Source organism: Sorex araneus, chromosome 10, assembly GCF_027595985.1.
Source record: "Sorex araneus isolate mSorAra2 chromosome 10, mSorAra2.pri, whole genome shotgun sequence".
NCBI lineage: Eukaryota > Metazoa > Chordata > Mammalia > Eulipotyphla > Soricidae > Sorex > Sorex araneus.
This window is the reverse complement of record NC_073311.1, coordinates 11,713,282-11,732,286: the sequence shown is the minus strand read 5'-3', so window position 1 is coordinate 11,732,286 and position 19,005 is coordinate 11,713,282. Positions and strand designations below refer to the sequence as shown.

The window sequence follows — 19,005 nt, the reverse complement described above, 5'->3', positions numbered from 1 at the left end:
TCTCTATATTCAATCGTAGGGGGAACCAAAAAATAATCCTAAATATATTCCTGGTAGTAGCACCGGCACAAGTGACTAGCAGCAAGTAAGTTATCTGGAGAAAAAAAAAAAGAATGAATGAAACTTAAAACACTGAATTAATTGCTTGAACAGTGCAGCTGGGCATGACTCCTTTGCCAAGGGCATTTCAGTGCTGGTTAGATGTATGACAGCTCCTCTGAGTCAAATAAGACGGTCAGTAAGAACAGCGTGTGCTGAGGGAAGGGCGAGAGTGGTGAGAATGAGTTTATTAGCCTCTCCCCCACATTGAGTGAAACTAATCTGTGAGTGTAGAGAAAAGTCTTGCTATATATTCTGCTTATTTTTAATTATAAAATTATTGAGAGATAGCAGCGTGGGTAGGGCACTTGCCTTGCATGCACAAACCAGGGTTCAACCCCCAGCACCTTGTGGTTCCCAAGAGTGATCTCCGCCAGGTGGCTGCGGCTGAGAGGAGACACTTTTCTCAGGAATTGGGAAGCAGTGTGATGCCCCAGGCATGATGGCACCAGGTGCTAGGAGTCAGCCTTGTTAATGTTGGGTGCAGCTTACTCCCCACCCCCAAATAAAAATACGATAAGATAAATATTTAAAATTTTAGGGGCTAGATAGTGCAGTGGATAGGGCACTTGCCTTGCACATAGCCAGTTCAGGTTTGACCCCCAGCACCTCATGTGGCCCCCCAAGCTTGCCAGGAATGATCCCTGAGGACAGGAACAAGAGTAAGACCCGAGTACAGCCAGGTGTGGCCCTGGTCAAAAAATGTTTCAGTTCATAATTGTTTTAAATTTTTTGATGGTTTGGGCAACTGAACATACAAAACATGTGCTCTGGTGCTGAGTCACATCCCAGGAACCCTTCTTTTATTCATGTATTTGTTTACTTTTCATTTTGGGTTCTAGTGATACTCAGTGGTTACTCCTGACTCTGCACTCAGGAATTTCTCCTGGGGACCACGTGGGATGCTGGGGATGGAACCTGGGTTGGCCGTGTGAAATGCAAATGCCCTACCCACTGTACTATCACTCCGGCCTCACCCCAGCTTTTATTTTAAAGGAGAAAATGAAAGTTTTGGGGCAGTGAGACAAGAGTTTTAAAGCTTTTTTCAGTCAGGAAGACCCTCTCGTGGATGGTTCTCTCTGGCTGTAGACTCAAGGGGAGCGTTGGGTGGGAAAGAACCTCTTCCAGCAGCTTGTCAGGCAGAGGTAGCAGCCCAGAGGAACAGGTGACACCCTGGCATGGGGACTTTCTCTCCCACCCGTAGATTCCTCTTATGGCACAATCCCCCTCACTCCATTCCTCTCCCTCCCGTGGATGCCGGGTCTCCCAGACGTGCTGATGCTGAGCTACTCAAGCCACCTGCCTGGCTCAGTTCTGTCAGCTCTGCCTGGTGACTGTGGCTGGCAGGAGACACCTCTCTCATGCAGTGGGAGGCAGTGTGATGGCCCCAGGCATGGTGGCCCTAGGAGTGATGCCCCAGGTGTGATGTTCCAGGTGTGATGGCCCCAGGTATATGTTCCAGGTGTGATGCTCCAAGTATAATGGCCCTAGGTATGATGGCCCCAGGCATGTTGCCCCCAGGCATGATGGTCCCAGGTGTGATGGCACCCGTTGTGACGCTCCACATATGCGCCAGTCTCGTCGCTCAGTGGCCAGTGTCTTGTCTAAAGATACAGTGACATGGGGGAGAGTGGCTTCCCCTCAAAGACCCCAGATCTTCCCGCTCCATGAGTTCAGGAAGGTCTGACAGAAAACTCCCCTCACTGGGGGCCACAGCCAGGAAAGTGGGGTCACTGGCTTTGTCCCATGGAGCAGCAGGCAGGAGGGCCCTGGCGCCTGTGCGGCGAGCAGCTGCTGAACAAGCTCTCCTTTCTACGCTTGGGCAGGTCAGACCCCACACAGGGCCTCGAGGCTGCTCCCTCAGAATGTGCCCAGAACCAGAAAGGCTGCGGGAGGACTGCCTTGGGAGGAGCACCACCCTGACACCTGTTGTCGGTCCAGTTTCAGATGGCCACTGGCTCCAAGGCCTTGGGCTTGATAACCCCCGCTGTGGAAGTGGGTGAAATAGCATCACTTCACACTTGTCCCCACATCCCACTCAGGCCAGCTCCGCCTTCAGAAGCCAGTGGTGTGTCTGGAGCACTTGGGTGGTGCTCAGGGATCTGTGTGGGTTCCGGGAATCAAACCTATATTGACTCGTGCAAAGCAAATGCCCTAAGGCCTGTGTACTACTGCTCCAGCCCCTGGGAGAGTTTTTTTTTAATTTATTTTATTGAATCACCATGTGGAAAGTTACAAAGTTCTCAGACTTATGTCTCGGTTATACAATACTCAAACACCCGTCCCTTCACCCGTGCCCATATTCCACCACCAAAGATCCCAGTCTACCTCCCAACACCTGTCCCCCCACCCCCATCCCCGCCTGCGTAATTGATAAATTTCACTTCATTTTCTCTTTACCTTGATTACTTTCCATAATTCAACACAAAACTCACTATTGTTGGAGTTTTCCCCCAAGAAAGACAGCCCTACTGCCAATGAAGCATTTGATAATTAGTTTTCCATTGCTGAGACTGGAGAGATATTAAGTTCCACTGTCAAGTACATAGAATTTTTTTTCCCCTCCTTCCCGCGCCACCAAGTTCATGCCTGCTTAATAGTCCTCATATTATGGCTGACACCACACCGCCCGACGAGAAAAAGAGATATTTCCTGTCCTCGGCCAGCATGGGGCTATGGCTTAGTTCACAGTCCAGAAACATGGCTGCAAGCAGTTTCTGGAACCAAAAGTAGTTCCTCCAGATTCTGGTTAATCTGCAGCAATGTGGCCGCACAAGAGTGTGGCCACCCGGGTCAAATCTCAGCGGAGCATGTGCTAGTATCGGCCTGAGACTCCCCAAGTGTCCTGCGGTTCCAAGTACATAATTTTTTAAAATTTAAATTCCCCCCCCCCATTCCCGCGCCTCTAAGTTTGTGCCTGCTTCATAGACCTCATAATATGGTGGACGCCACACCGCGTTTCTCCCAGAAAAGGGAAAAGAACCGAGAAAGGAGGATATTTCCTCACCTCGGCCGGCGTGGGGCTATGGCTTAGTTTACAGTCTAGAGAAATGGTTGCTACTTTGATTACCTTCTATATTTCAACAAAAAACTCAGTATTATTGTTTGGAGTTAACCCCCACAGTCAGACCTGCTAAAAAGGAGCCCTTTCACATTGCTGACAATAAAGATATAATAGGTCCTGTGGCCTCAATAGTGGCCGCGTGGTTTTGGTTTTTATTTTTTTTGTATGAAGTCCAGGGAAAATTCTGCCAGTATTTGCATCCCTGCAAGCTTTTACTTCTCTTTTGTGGTGCTCATATGGAGAAGCCTGGAGAGAAAAACCCTGCCCTGCTGGCAGCGAATGGGCCAGGGGCTCCCATCCCAGTCTGGGGGCCTCTCCGGGAGCTGCTCGTGTCCAAAGTAGCTCAGTTGCCGCAGGGGTCGAGCTCGTAGGGCAGCAGAAAAGGCCAGGCCCGCGTGGCGCTGTGCTTAAATATCGGTAAGGGGTGGGACCGGCAAACCTGCCCTCTGGGATCACCTGGACGTCCCGCTGGTACCTGCATTCTGTGTTCTAAAACTGGTTGTTGCCTTGCTGCGCCCAGTAAGGAAGAGTTGAGAGAGAAAGCCCTGCCCCGCTGGCTGCGAATGGGCCAGGGACTCCCATCCCAGTCTGGGGGCCTCTCCGGGAGCTGCTCGTGTCCAAAGTAGCTCAGTTGCCGCCGGGGTCAAGCTCGAAGGGCAGCAGAAAAGCCGGGAGAGAGTTTATGAAGAGTTCTTTCCCTAAGAGTTTATGAAGAGTTCTCTCCACCATTGGAATAGATGAAAGCCACAATACCAGAAAAATGGTTTCTCCTTCCAGTTAGAGAGCAGAGTGAAGTCAAGAAAGGAAATGAGGCCATAGAACAGACCTCAGGAAGTGGACGCCCTGTAAGAAATTGACTACAAATGGGACATTTTGATTTTAAGGGAGTGACTGACTGCATAGTCAACTTCAGGTACTCCTGCAAATTCTGTGTCACAAAATTTGCACCCAACTCTATCAGATGGCTGGAATGCTGCTCCAAGATTACAGAAGACAACACAAGACTTTGTTGACCCAGAGGGGGGTCCAAGAAAGACTGTGAATTGACCTATTTATGCACCCAGTTAGGAAAAGAGGCTATTGGATTTCCAAAAGACAATGGGAAAGATTTTCCAATCGGGTCTTTCAGTCCTTAAAATGCAACCTGGATAATGAACTGTTGTGAAATACTTTATGAAAATAAAATGCACAAAAATTGCAAATAAACCAAAATGCAACCTGGAGTCTCTCATAGCCTCATTGAAGGAAGACAATTCTAAACCGAATGAAACATTCCATAATCTCTGAAAAAGACAGCATTTCTGAAAAATCTGCAATCAGCCTCTCTTCTGCTTCCTTCCTCTCTCCTCCCACCCCATACCCTTCCACCTGCCCTGACTTCTCTCTTTCTGCTTCTTTCTTCGTCCCATCCTTCCTTTGCAACTTTTTTTCTCATGTGTGATGGATTGCTCATGTTTGAGGCATGTGCCTTGATTTTTCAAGTGTGCCTGTAAATGTGAAGATTTGAGACATTTTTGATTTTTTTTTCATTTTTACCTCTCAGCTTTACTTGTAGGTTCTGGTCAGTTTTGTTTTGTTCTTGGCCATGCCTGGAAGTGCTCAGGGATCACTCCTGGGCAGGCTAAGGGGACCATATGGGATGCTGAAGATCAATCCCAGGTTGCTGTGTGCAAGGTAAACGTGAGGTGAATACAATCGCTCCCACCCCCTTATGTGGCATAGTTTCTGTCTTTAATTAAAGTTGAGAACGAGGAAAGGCCACAGTGGTAATGCTGATAATGATGGTAGGCCTCAGAGTCACCGTAGGCTCCAAGAACTGCGTAGTTTCCCTTTACCCTGTCATACATGGTGAATGAAATTTGAGGGATAAGAGAAAAGATGTTAATTGCTTTGTTGGATTTCAGTTGAGTTAGAAGATTTCTAAATTGATGAAAAAAAATCTAGAGAGCTTTCATTCAAAATTTCTTTTTCCTTTCCTTTTTTGGCATTTAGACCACACCCCATAGTGCTCGGGAATGACTCCTGGCTCTGTATTCATGATCACTCCTGGCAGTGCTGGTGTGATCATGATGTGGTGCTGGAGGCTTGAAATGGAGCCAGCAGCATGCAAGGCAAGCACTTTAACCCCTATATCTTTCCAATGCCAAATCTGAACTTCTAATTGAGAAAAGACTACAAGGATTGAAAAGGTGAAGAAATTCATAAGAATATATTTGAGACTTCAGATCACATCTTTTCTCCACCTCACGACTTTTGGGCCACACCCAGCAACATAAAACTCTGCTGAGTTTCCAAAATGTTTCTGTGCAAAGTTCAATACTACGAATTTAAATGAAAGAAGGAAAAAGGATGACTGATTAGGGACTGTGGGCAATGAAAAATAAGAAAGCTGCAAGGACTGGGCTGGAGTGATAGCACAGCCGGTAGGACTTAGTCTTGCATGTGGCCAAGCTGGGTTGGATACCTGGTACCCGATATTGCCTCCCAAACTCTGCCAAGAGTGATTCTCTGAGTGCAGAGCCAGGAGTAAGCCCTGAGCACCCACTGGGTGTGACCCAAAAACAAAAACAAAAAAGAAAGAACAAATGAAAGAGTAGCCAGGACTATTTTGAAAGAAACTAAATTTAAAAAAATTGTATCCAAATGTTGGCAGTCAAAATTCTTTTTTTTTTTTTTTTTGCTTTTTGGATCACACCTGGCAATGCACGGGGATTACTCCTGACTCATGCACATGCTCTCAGGAATCACTCCTTTCAGTGCTTGGGGACCATATGGGATGCTGGGAATTGAACCTGCGTCGGCCTCACGCAAAGCAAACGTCCTACCCACTATGCTATCACTCCAGCTCCAAAATTCATTTTTTAAAAAAGAAAAAAAATACCGGTGTTTAAGCTTCATCTGGAGATGCTCAGGGCTTACTCCTGGCACTGCACTCAGGTGTCACACCCGGGAGTGCTCTGGGAACCATGTAGGATGCCGAGGATTGAACTCAGGTTGGCTATGGTAAACCAATGCCTTATCCATCATGCTCTTTCCAGTCCCTCGAAATTATTTTTATAGCTAGTACCCATGCCCCAAATTTTTTTAGTGAAAACTAAAAAAGTCTTCTTTTTATATTTGCATGTTTATTTGTACCTTATTTGTGCCTTGGCCTTTATGTTTTATTTTACTTGACATTTGAATGGCAAAATTTAAATTAATAAAACAATTTTTTTTGGTTTTGGGTAACACCCAGGTCTGTTCAGGGCTTAGTTTTGGCTCTGCTCTCAGGGACCACTCTGGCAGGTGTGGGGACCATATAGGGTGTCAGGGATTTAACCCAGGGCAGCCACATGGGTTTGTGCCCAGACCACATGGGTTTGAACCTGGCTGGGACTGAACCCAGGTTGATTACGTGTAATGTGCCTTACCCACTGTACTATCTCTCCAGCCCAAAATTACTCAAAATTTTAATGGTTTGGTTCAAGCCATTTTATACTCAATCTTGGAATTACAATTTAAGAAACCAGGATTGGGCCGGAGCGATAACACAGTGGGTAGGGCATTTGCCTTGCACGTGGCCGACCTGGGTTCAATCCCCGGCATCCCATATGGGATGGAGTAATTCCAGAGTGCAGAGATAGGAGTAACTCCTGAGCAACATTGGGTGTGACCCAAAAAGCACCGTTACTGTCATTGTCCTCTCGTTGCTCATTGATTTGCTTGAGCGAGCACCAGTAACGTTTCCACTCTGAGACTTGTTATTGTTTTTGACATATTGAATATTCCACAGGTAGCTTGCCAGGCTCTGCCATTTGGGCAGGATACTCTTGGTAGCTTGCCAGGCTCTCCAAGAGGGACAGAGAAATCAAACTCAGGTTGGTTGTGTGCAAGGCAAATGCCCTACCCCCAAAAAAAAGATTTAGTTTAAACATTTATGTTTTTTAAGCTATAAAATAAGATGTAACTCTTCTACTGGTGAGCATTTTTTTCCTATACCTGAGCACAGTCGGGTGTGGCTTCCCGACCAACAAAATAGATCTATATCATCCCAACTATGTTCATTTGGTACAATTTTAAGTCTAATATTTTCAGCTGATTGTTCTCAGAAATTGGACTACTTTTTTGTTTTGTCTTGTTTTGGGGGCCACACCTGGCAAAGCTCTGGGGTTACTCCTGGCCCCCCATTCAGGACTTACTCCTAGTGGAGCTTGGGAGACCACTCGGGGTGCCAGGGATTAAACCCACGCAAGCACCCTTTCCTGCTGTACTATCTCTCTAGCCATCTGGAACTGGAGCAACTTTAAGGTGAGAATTACAAGTTGTCCTTTTAATAATCATTGAAATCTGCATTGTTTTCAATTATTAAAAATGTTTGTAAGTGGAATACTATGCAGCTGTTAGAAAAGATGAACTCATGAACTTTGCATGTAAGTGGATCAACATGGAAAGTATGCTAAGTGAAATGAGTCAGAAAGAGAGACATAGAAAGATTGCACTCATCTATAGAATATAAAGTAACAGAACGGGAGACTAACATCCAAGAATAGTAGAGATAAATACCAGTAGGTTTGCTTCACGGCTTGGAAGCTGGCTTCACATACTGGGGGAAAAGGCAGCTCAGATAGAGAAGGGACCACCAAGTAAAGGGTGTTTGGAGGACCCGCTCGGGATGGGGATGCGGGCTGAAAGTAGACTATAGATCGAACACGATGGCCACTCAATACCTCTATTGCAGACCACAACACCCAAAAGGAGAGAGAGAGCAAAAGGGAATGCCCTGCCACAGAGGTGGTGGGGGGGTAGGGGGAGTAGTTGGAGGGATACTGGGACCATTGGTGGTGGAGAATGGGCACTGGTGGAGGGATGGGTACTCGAGCATTGTATGACTGAAACACAAGCATGAAAGTTTGTAAGTCTGTAACTGTACCTCATGGTGATTCACTAATAAAAAAATTTTTAAAAGTTTGTAATTACCCAATATTTGCAAATGCTGCAGAGGGAGGGCTATGTGCCTCAAGGTGAGCGAAATACCTTTTATAAAACCCTGGAGTCTTTGTCACATCCCAGCCTAATCTAATCGATTTCCTTTAGATTGATCTTACTGGATATGAGAGAGAACAGCAGTTAGGGTTCATATCAGGCATGCACCAGGTGTAGGTTTGATCCTCAGCATCACAGGGCACAGCTTTGGAGGCCCCTGAGAATGTCCTGGATGTCCTGGGGCATCTCCAGGACCACAGGGCCCAAGCAGAACCACATCCTGGGGACCTTGACCTGAACTGATGGTTTGGTTGGCTGGGAATTACCCACAGGCTCACTGGATCTGTTGAATCATGAGATGTGCTTGGATTCCCTCACCCCAGCCCCACACACCCTCCTCCCCCTGCCTATATTGATTTTACTTTCTAACTCCCTGGATGGAGTGATAGCACTGCAGGTAGGGCATTTGCCTTGCATGCTGCCTACCCGGGTTTGATTCCTCTGCCCCTTTCAGAGAACCCGGCAAGCTACTGAAAGTATCTCACCTGCACGGCAGAGCCTGGCAAGCTACCCATGGCGTATTCGATATGCCCAAAACAGTAACAACAAGTCTCACAATGGAGACATTACTGGTGCCCGCTCGAGCAAATCTATGAACAACAGGACAACAGTGACAGTGACAATGAACTCCCTGGATATAAGTCCTGTGGAAGGTGTGGAGGGACCCAGAATATATGACTGTGTCATTCTGATTTTTATATAGGACAGTCTAACGACCCACAAGTAATTGAACAGTAAATGATCAAGACCGCTGTCTTGGACTGGAGAAACAATGCAGTGGGCAGGGCACTTGTCTGGTACCCGGCTACCCAGATTTAATCCTTGGCATCTCCTATGGTTCTCCCAAGTCATAGTGATAATAATGATAATAGTGATCATAATGATCCCTGAGTGCAGAGCCAGGAGTCAGCCTTGAGCACCAGGGGGTGTGGCCTCCAAACAAAACAAGATCACTCTCTTATGGGACCAACGGACTCTGAGCAGAAGGGAAAAATGTCTAAACTTTTTGCAATCTTGTCCCTTCTCTTCCACTCCTCCCCATTCAAATTTAGGAAGGCTCTCTAGGGTTAGGAAAAGCTAAAGCAGTTGGCCTGAGGCTTGTAGTTTGGTAGTCTGATAACTTCTGTCTGCCGCATTACACTCTACTGGGCTGATTGGGCCAAGACAAAACTTTAAGAACACTTGCACGGATAGGGAACCCCAGCCTCTGACTGGACAGTTCCTGCCAGTAGAGATTGTCTAGTATAGCCCTTTGCTCACTTTTTCTTCATGACCATACTCAAAATCACACCTCAATGATGTTTCTCCACTATTTTTCATGCTTTTGCCATATGTTCATTGCGTGCCCCTCCGCTGCTTCTGCTCACCTTTCTCTCTGACAGATATGTAAGCTTGCTGAAAAACAACTAGAATAGATACAAGCTGTTACATTACTTTCTGTGGGGCACAACATCAGACCCTGTTTCTTCTCTTCAAAGCATTTTACAAGGCTGGAGAGCTCAGCAGACTGGGAGATGCGGAGTGTGCTCAAGCATCACGTGGTCCTCCCATCACAACCAGGAATGCTCCCTAGCACTGATGCATGTGGGCCCCAAACAAAACAAAATCAAAGCTGTTCTCCAGCATGTACTGGTGGACCTCCACCCCTGCCCATAGAGCCCTCTTTTCCCTTTCATTTCTTCCTCTTTGTTTGCTTGGGACTCACACTTGGTTCTGTATGTAGGAGGTCACTCACAGTGGTGCTTAGGGAACTGTGTGATTCTGGGCATCAAATCCCATCCTCAGTCAGGTGAGCTCCTTCTCTGGCTCATTCCTTTCATTCAGCTGTTCCTGTGCTTCTCACATGACAGCTAAAATATCTCACCACCTCTGGGCTCACAGTGGGCGGCTGGAGAGGTCTGGCAGCTGCTTGCCAACCTGGCTGAACTGCCCAGTGCACAGGCCGCACACTGGCCCCTTGCTTCTCTCCTTCCCCTTCTACCCTCCAGTGAGCCTTCTCAGCAGCTAGAACCTCCCCAGGGCTGAAGGTGGCTGTGCCCTGGGTCAGATTAAGTGTGTGTATGTGTGTGTGTGTGGGGGGGGGGTGCTAAGCTCTGAGTGCAGGGATCACCCGGGACCCAGCAACCCCCAGGCTCCGGTCCTCTTGGTCATCTCTACTGCCTACAGGTCTCAGCTGCAGAGGCTGCAGTTCCGAGTCCAGGCTTTTCATTTACGCTCAGGGCAGATCGCATGATTGTCAGTCACGGAGTGACTGAGACCTTGGGGTATATTTGTTCTTGCAGTGGGCTCTCTGCTCTACATTCCCCAGCACCAGAGGGGGAAATCCTCAGAACTCGGACAGAGCCCTTCCCAACCATGGGCATTTTTCTCTCCAGACTGTTTTACCTGAATGATTTTTCTCAGCTAAAATCTTTCTCACCTTCTTTTACCCGCATACCGATTGCAGGCTGCTTAAAGACTTCACCCTTGTATTCTTCTTGGCACGCCTGACTCACCTGCATTGTGCAGACACTCGGGGGTGGGGGGAACCACCCCTGACCAGGGGTAAGTGACCCCAAGGGTTCAGGCACTCCAGGTTCCAAAGGATTGTTCCCAAGACTGGGCGTCTCTACCTGGGGCCCCTGAACCCCATTCTGCAGGCACGCTGCTTGAGAAATGCTGCTTCTGAGAACGACTCTCAGGATTCGGTATTGTGAGCTGCCAGTCTTGGCTGACCCTGCTAGAAGAATCTTTTCCTCCATCCATCACATGTCATCAGTCCTTTTCCCTTCATGCTCCCATGACCAGTCTCCTGGGCTAGGAAGGTCTCCAGGCACCTCTCTGAGGTTGGACCTCCAGCCTTGCCAAAGCTCCTTTTCTTTCCAGACCCCAGCTGCTCAGGCTACAGGAGAAACTGAGCCTATCTGATAAGCAGCAGTAGCTGACTTTCTGTGCAGGCACAAGGCTGGATGGGACCCCGTGGATGTAAGTAGCCCGGTGACTTAGAATTCCTGTCTTGTAAGTTTAAAGTCATGGGTTTCCTCCGCGGTGCCACCACAGGTGCTGAGTGCAATCCTGAGTGATAGGATCCTGGCTCTCCATGTGATTTCTGGCTGCACTGTAGCCGTGAACACCCCAACTTAAGGTGCACAACCCTCCTCTGTTAAGCACCCCCCAAATACCTGAGCACTAGAGCCAGAAGTATCCCTGGTGATCAGACGTGTGTTCATAGTTGTACAGCCATAGTTGCACACTCCAAACAGAACGTGAGCACCACAAGTGTGGGAGCGAGCATGTGACAACTAAATATGAGCACCAGGTATTGTAAGGACAAAGAACCTGTATGTAATGAGAATTATGAAAACGTAATGAAAATTAAGAAAATGTGATGGGGACTGAGAAACTGAAACTGACCCCCTAAATTAAACGAGATGGAGCAGCATTCCTTTTATGGCCCCAATTAACAGAGTTAAGGACCCACCAGCCCACCGGATTTATGGGAGTGTGATGGGTCTGACAGATTTATGGTAGCTCAGGAGAGATGGCACCTGAAGGCCACACCAAATGGGCCAGATATACTGACAGTTTTCCTATTGAGCACCCGAAGGCCGTGCCATGTGGGAAAGATGCATTGTTTTTTCCTGTGCCAATTACCTCTGTATCTCCTGCTTCACCGATAAGGATGTGAGTAGGTTGTAGGAAAAAAAAAAAAAGAGACCCTCTCGGCGAACGGGACTACAAGTCTCTCTTCTGACTTAGGGTCCTCAGTGCTGAGTCTCTAATAAACTCACGATCCTATCCTGAGCTGTCTGTTCACTCCTGGCTTGTGCTGGCACAATAGCAACAACAGGGAAGAATTCCTGTTGAATGGAATTGAGCAATTTTTTGACCAACATAATGGATTTGTGTGGGAATAAGTTTATTTGGAATGTGTGGTCAACAGCTCTCAAATTTTAACGTTTCTAAAAAAGATTTTTGATAATTGAAATTTTAATGCCAAGAACTGTTTACTACCACCTCCTTGTCAATTCTATCTGTATTTCTTATTGCCCTTTATAGTTTTACAAAAACTTTTTCATAACATTCCCTTTACATGTAAAAAAAAGTATAATTCCTCTACTGTTTCTTATGGTATATTACCCTTCAGATGTGTGAATGAGGTTATAAAAAGTATAATTTTTTGTTGTTAGGGGACCATACTCAGTGGTGCTGGCTGGAGTAATGAGATGGGCTTGTTAATAAGCTTAATTCTTAAGCTTTTAAGAATTCTGAAAATGAAAAAACAGTTGCTTGTTTCAGAGGACAAATGGGGTGTATTTTATATAAATGATGCTAAAATATAAATTGAAAGCATTGTATTTATAACATCACTTTAGTTCTGGCTGCTGCCCAATAGCAAGACCTTGTAGCAGACCAGCTGGGAACTTAATGAATATATCAGTGTGGGGAAGGCCCAGCCAAGACCAGCTTCCAGCTTTCTCCATCCCCATAATCCCCATCAGCATTTACCAGGATGTAGATGAAGCCAGTGACACTTGTGCACTTAGAGGAGAATAGGAAGCAACAAAAACAAGACAATTTAAAGAGAAAAAAAAGGAATATTGAAAGAAACTTTCAAACTTAAGAAACTACTACTCCTTCCAATTTGTAGAATGTGCTTCAATTTCTGCATAATCCTTCTCCAAGGCAGCCATGTCCTCACGGGCCTCAGAGAACTCTTCCTCCTCCATGCCCTCACGCACATACCAGTGCACAAAGGCACGCTTGGCATACATCAGGTCAAACTTGTGGTTCAGGCGGGCCCAGGCCTCAGCAATGGCTGTGTTGTTGCTCAGCATGCACACAGCCCGCTAGACTCTGGCCAGGTCCCCCCCAGGAACCACAGTGGGAGGCTGGTAATTAATACCCACTTTGACGCCAGTGGGGCACCAATCCACAAATTGGAATCTGCGCTTGGTCTTCATGGTGGCAATGGCAGCAATGACATCCTTGGGCACCACGTCACCGCGGTACAACAGGCAGCAAGCCATGTATTTGCCACGGCGAGCGTTGCACTTGACCATCTGGTTGGCTGGCTCCAAGCATGCACTGGTGATCTCTGCAACAGAGCTGTTCATGGTAGGCTCTCTCAGCAGAGACGACAGGGGCGTATGTGGTCAGAGGGAAATGGATTCGGGGGAATGGCACCAGGTAGGTCTGGAGTTCTATCAGATTGACATTCAGGGCCCCATCAAATCGGAGGGAAGCAGTGATCAAGGACACAATTTGACCCATCAAACTGTTCAAGAGGGGGTATTCTGGGTATTCAGTACCAAGGTTTCTATGACAGATGTCATAGATGGCCTCATTGTCCACCATGAAAACACAATCAGCGTGCTCCAGGGTGGCGTGGGTGGTGAGGATGGAGTTGTAGGGCTCCACCACACTGGTGAACACCTGGGAGGCTGGGTAAACAGCGAACTCGAGCTTGGTCTTCTTGCTATAGTCGACAGAGAGACGTTCCATCAGCAGGGAGGTGAATCCAGAACCGGTTCCCCCACCAAAGCTGTTGAATATCAAGAAGCCCTGAAGCCCTGTGCACTGGTCAGCCTGCAAAGAAAGTATTAACTTTAGTCTCAGTGAAAGCTACAATGAGTTCGCTGAATCCACCTCACTGACCCAAGTTTTAACAATGACCAAGGGCAGGGAAAGAACTCAATGGTAGAGCACCTGCTTTGCATTAGCAAAGCCCTGGGGTTAACACCTGGGACCACAGAGCCCCTGAATGAAGGTTGCTGAGAAAGCAGTTATAAGTAGTTTCCAAAGTGCCAATGTTCTAACCTTTCCTAAATCAGCTGGAAAGGATGGTTGGGGGAATCTGCTAGAAAGCTTTCTTTTGGGGGGCGTAGGGGAGGGGCGCTAGTGGAACATGCTCTGCTACTGAGCTGTGGTCTGGTTTTAAAACACTTTTTGGAGTGGAGACACCTCTGTATTGCCCTGGCTGTGACCGTACATCTTCTTTGGAGAGTAAGCAACTGAGGGCAGGTCTGGGATCACCAGACCCACATCATCTTTTGAAAGATCTGGCAGTTGTTTGAAACTATAACAGAATAGCCAAGTTTCAAGGATCTAGTGCTAGAGCCAAGCTGGGTTTCAATATAGCTCTGCCCGTTCCTTTGCGGTTTCACTTTCAGTGAATTTTCAGCCTCAGTTCAGGCCTTACTCCTGGCTCTGAACTTAAGGATCACTTATGATGGGCTTGGGAGACCGTATGGGGTGCCAGGGATCAAGTCCGGGTCAAACAGGTGCAAGGCAACTGCCCCACCTGCTGTTCTATTGCTCTAGTCCACATTTATTAACATCCATATTAGTGCAACTCCCAGGCTCACACTGAATGCAGCTTAACACACCAACTGCTGTTTCAGTGTCAGTGGTTAAATGAGAACAGTATCCCAAACTCTGGGTATGATTTACTTAGAGGCGTGGCCTAGCTGAGCGATAAAGTTCATGCCTTGCATGTATGAAGCTTGAGATTCAGTCCTCATCTCCAAAGCTCTAGAACTCTCAGAACACTGCTTGGGGCAAGCCAGTCTAGTTACCAGAACAGTCTGTTATTCTGGGAAAGGCACTTCTGAGACTGCCTGTCCCTCCCTCCCCCGTCACCTTACTTAATTGGTCTAGTCTAGCCTAAAACTGCTGCTCCATGAAAATATTCTATTTTTTTGCTTTTTGGATCACACCAAGCAATGCTCAGGGGTAATCCTGGCTCTGCACTCAGGAATTATTCCTGGCAGTGCTTGGGGGACCATATGGGATGCCAGAATCGAACCCGGGTCGGCCGTATGCAAGGAATGCCCTACCTGCTGTATTATTGCTCTGGCCCAGATTTTCACTTTTCAAACAGGAATTCCGTTAAACATCCCTTCTCAAAAGGTACTCATGTTTGTGACCATCCTGTTCTCTGACCCCTTCTGTTGAATAGACCACAATCTAATGGGGGCCAGAGAGATAGCTCTATGGTCTAAGCACTGCAGAGTGTGGCCCCCAAACATAAGCCTCATGTGATTCTAACACCAAGGACATGTAATATTTCTTGCAGTTACAGTAACTCTCAGTGGTCCCTTACTAGAATTATTTGTCCCTAAAGCTAGGTCCTGGATTTTAAATAACTGAAAATTTAATCTGAATGCATAGAAACTATGAACCCCACATACCTGTAGAGACTTTTTGGGAGTGGGGCAAACCCAGCATTACTCAGGCTCACTTCTGGTTCTGCACTCAGGGATGACTCCTGCTGGAGATTGGGGGACCAAATGTGGTGGCAGGGATCAAATCTGGGTTGGGTTCATGTAAGGTATATAAGCAAGTGCCTTACCAGTACTATCTCTCTGGCCCGCTGTAAGACTAACATCTGGAAAAGTATGAAGTCATGAATGAAGGCTATTCTTTTTAGAATAGATCAGCTGTGACTGCATAATGATTTTCCTACCTTACTATTTTATCCAGGCCTTCATTCTTGATTTTTCAGTAGACATTAGCTCACATACCTAAGGAGCACAGAGTCATCTGATTTACCTGGGTTTGATTCCTCCGTCCCTCTCGGAAAGCCCGGCAAGCTACTGAGATTATCCAACTCGCAGAGCCTGGCAAGATACCTGTGGCATATTCAATATGCCAAAACAGTAACAAGTCTCACAATGGAGTCATAACTGGTGCCTGCTTGAGCAAATCGATCAACGGGAGGACAGTGATATAATGAAAATTTAAAACTTTTATTTTATTAAAATTAATAAAGGCTCTTAAATAATCCAATAAAATCTGGAGCTTTTTTTGTGGGAGGGAGATTAGAAGTTGCTATTGGCTAAGTGTTCAGCGTACAATGTGGGTGCTCAAGGTCACGTGCAGGCTTCCCATGGGTAAAAGCATGTGAGGGGCCAGAGATAGTACAGCAAGCAGGGAACTTGCCTTGCATGTGACCAACCTGGATTTGATCCCTGCCACCTCACATGCTCCCTTAAGTCTGCCAGGAGTAAGCCCTGAGCACCTCCAGATGTGGCCCACAAACAAGAACAAAAAAGCATCGAAACTTTCATTCTTCAGCATCGCACACATACAAAAACTGGCAAGAGGGGCTAGAGAGATAGAGTAGCTAGGTAGGGTGTTTGCCTTTCAACAGGTATCCTAAGTTCTTTCCCCTACCCATGTTTATCCCTGGAACCCCATATGGTCCCTAAGTTCCTGCCAGAGTGATCCTTGGATACAGAGCCAGAAGAAAGCCAGGTATACCCCCCAAAATAAAATAAGGGGGAAAAAGATCTCAGGAAACTTCTGAATGCATAACAACCAAAAGTTAATTCATATTCAACCCTATCATGAATCTGAGTTGAAGCAGTGCTCACCAGTATGGCAAAAAGGGGTCCTCCAGGGGCCAGAGCAGTAGTGCCTTACTCTTGGTAATAGTGCCTAATTCATGGTAACTTTGCATGCAACTGACCCAGGTCTGATCCCTGGCACCCCATATGGTCTCCCAAGCCACCGGGAGTGATTCCTGAGCACCACTGAGTGTGACCCAACACCCAGATTTGAAAGGGGGGTATGGAGTGAGCAGTCATTAGTAGTAGAAAGTTAAGTCTACAGTTGGGTATTTTTCAACTGATAATCCATGTTTTTATGAGGCTGGCATGCAAAAACCATTCATTTAAAAAATTGTTGGGGGGTGTTCCAGAGAGCTCAGTCCACATTGCCCGGAACTCTAGTGGAAACGTGAAGAGCAGGTATCTTGCCTTTTGCTGTGGTTACGTCCACACTGTCAAAGTGTCAATAACTGACATTTGCATATTAAGTGTCTTCACGAGCCCACTTTGGTGGTGTGGGCCCTTTCTGTTCTCTAGTCACTGGCTGTTTGTCTGAATTTTCTCTATGCAGACAGCAACTGGCACGATAATCAATTAGTTGTCAAGTCAGCCCTGCTCATGCGACCAAGATGACCTAAAAAGGGATGCCTGGGCTTGAAGCAAGGATGCTCGCAGCCTTATGTCGGACAGTTGAGGCTCCCTGGTTCTTACCTCCAGATAAATTGCTCACCCAGAATGACCACTTCTGTTGAAATCGCCTTGTAAGAAACAGGGAAGAACACTGGTCCTGCCCCCAAACAACTGGTTATTTAGTGAGTCATCCGAGGATCGTTCAGTGTGAACACAACGGTTCCTATAACTTGTTCTCTTAAAACAAGGCTGGGGAGACTCAAAGGACCAGACCTGAACTTAAATCCTACAATGTCTCCTGCATATCATCAGCCATGGCCCCCACACGTAAAGCTTAGAGCACTCTCCCCCCCGCCCGTTTTAAAGAAGCACTATGTTTACTCACTCTCATCTGAATCTGGTCCATGACTTGGTCCATGATCTTCCCACCAAGATTGTAGTGTCCACGGGCATAAGTACTAGCAGCATCTCCCTTGCCTGTGATGAGCTGTTCGGGGTGGAAGAGCTGGCGATAGGTGCCAGTGCGAACCTTATCTGAGGGAAAAACAAGCAACCCTCCCCCACCCCATCAGCACCAACCCGCACCAGCCTCCGAAGCCCATGGAGCCCCCCTGGCACTTCTGCTCGCCAGCTTCCACCTCACACTCAGCTGTCTGAGGTCACTCACCAATGACTGTGGGCTTCAGGTCTACAAATACTGCCCTGGGCACACGCTTGCCGGTGCCTGTCTCATGGAAGAAGGTGTTGAAGGAGTCATCTTCTCCCTTAATGGTCTTGTCACCAAGCATCTGGCCATCAGGCTGGATGCCATGTTCCAGGCAGTAGAGCTCCCAGCAGGCGTTGCCAATTTGGACACCAGCTTGGCCAACGTGGATAGAGATGCACTCATGCTGGGGGGGGGGGGGGAAATAAGCGAAAAAAGCGAAAATATGAAAAATTTTGAAAAAAGTTAATAGCATTAGAGAGTCGCTTAGAAATGATTCACACCTAAATGACTAACCTCCATCTTCTTTTGTAAGCCACTTCTGCCTGGGATTATTACTTCACAAGTGAAAGCAATGATTGAAGATGAATTCAGAAAAAAAATGCATATGTTAATAAACTGCTGGGCAATACCAGAGTTCAGAATCAAGCTTTGTGGCCATATTAGATAATTAAGGCCAGATTACTAGCATTTTAGGGTGGCAAACTATTCCCATAAGATGTGGAGAAACAGGTCTGCTGAACCCCTAACTCAGGCAGAATCCCCCCTCCAGCTCTGACTCACTCTGGGACTTTAACCATGGAGATCATCAGGTTCCTCTTTAATTCTATTTAAGACTGAAGATTCTCCTTCACCCCTTTAAAGCCAGCTGAACCCAGCAAACTACAGCTCTGACTTGAAGAAAAGGCCAAATAAATAGCTGTATTTGAAAAGCTGTGGTCAGAGGCAGTGTTTTGACCTTAAGAATTTAATCTTGGGGCTGGAGTGATAGCACAGCAGGTAGGGCGTTTGCCTTGGACGCGGTCGACCCAGGTTCAATTCCCAGCATTCCATATGGTCCCCTGAGCACTGCCAGGGGTGGTTCCTGAGTGCACAGCCAGGAGTGACCCCTGTGCATCGCCGGGTGTGACCCAAAAAGCAAAAAAAAAGAGAATTTAATTGTAAGACATGTTTAGACATGTTTCCTTCATGACCAACACATCTGGGTGGGGCTGAGAGATGGCTCAAAAGGGCTACAGTGCATGTTTGCACAGGAGCCCCAGATTAGGTCACTGGGGTCACTGTCCCCCAATCACCTCTGGGTGTGGCTCAGAAAAAAATTGGGGGGTTTTTGGGAAACATCCAACTGTGTTCTGGGCTTCTGGCTCTGTGCTTAGGACCATACAAGGTACCAG

General features: G+C 47.0%; 1 pseudogene; it reads right to left on the bottom strand.

Annotated features, from left to right (window-relative positions):
• Positions 1 to 12,795: 12,795 nt before the first annotated feature.
• On the bottom strand, positions 12,796 to 18,008 carry LOC101545433 (tubulin alpha-1A chain-like; annotated as a pseudogene).
• Positions 18,009 to 19,005: the final 997 nt, after the last annotated feature.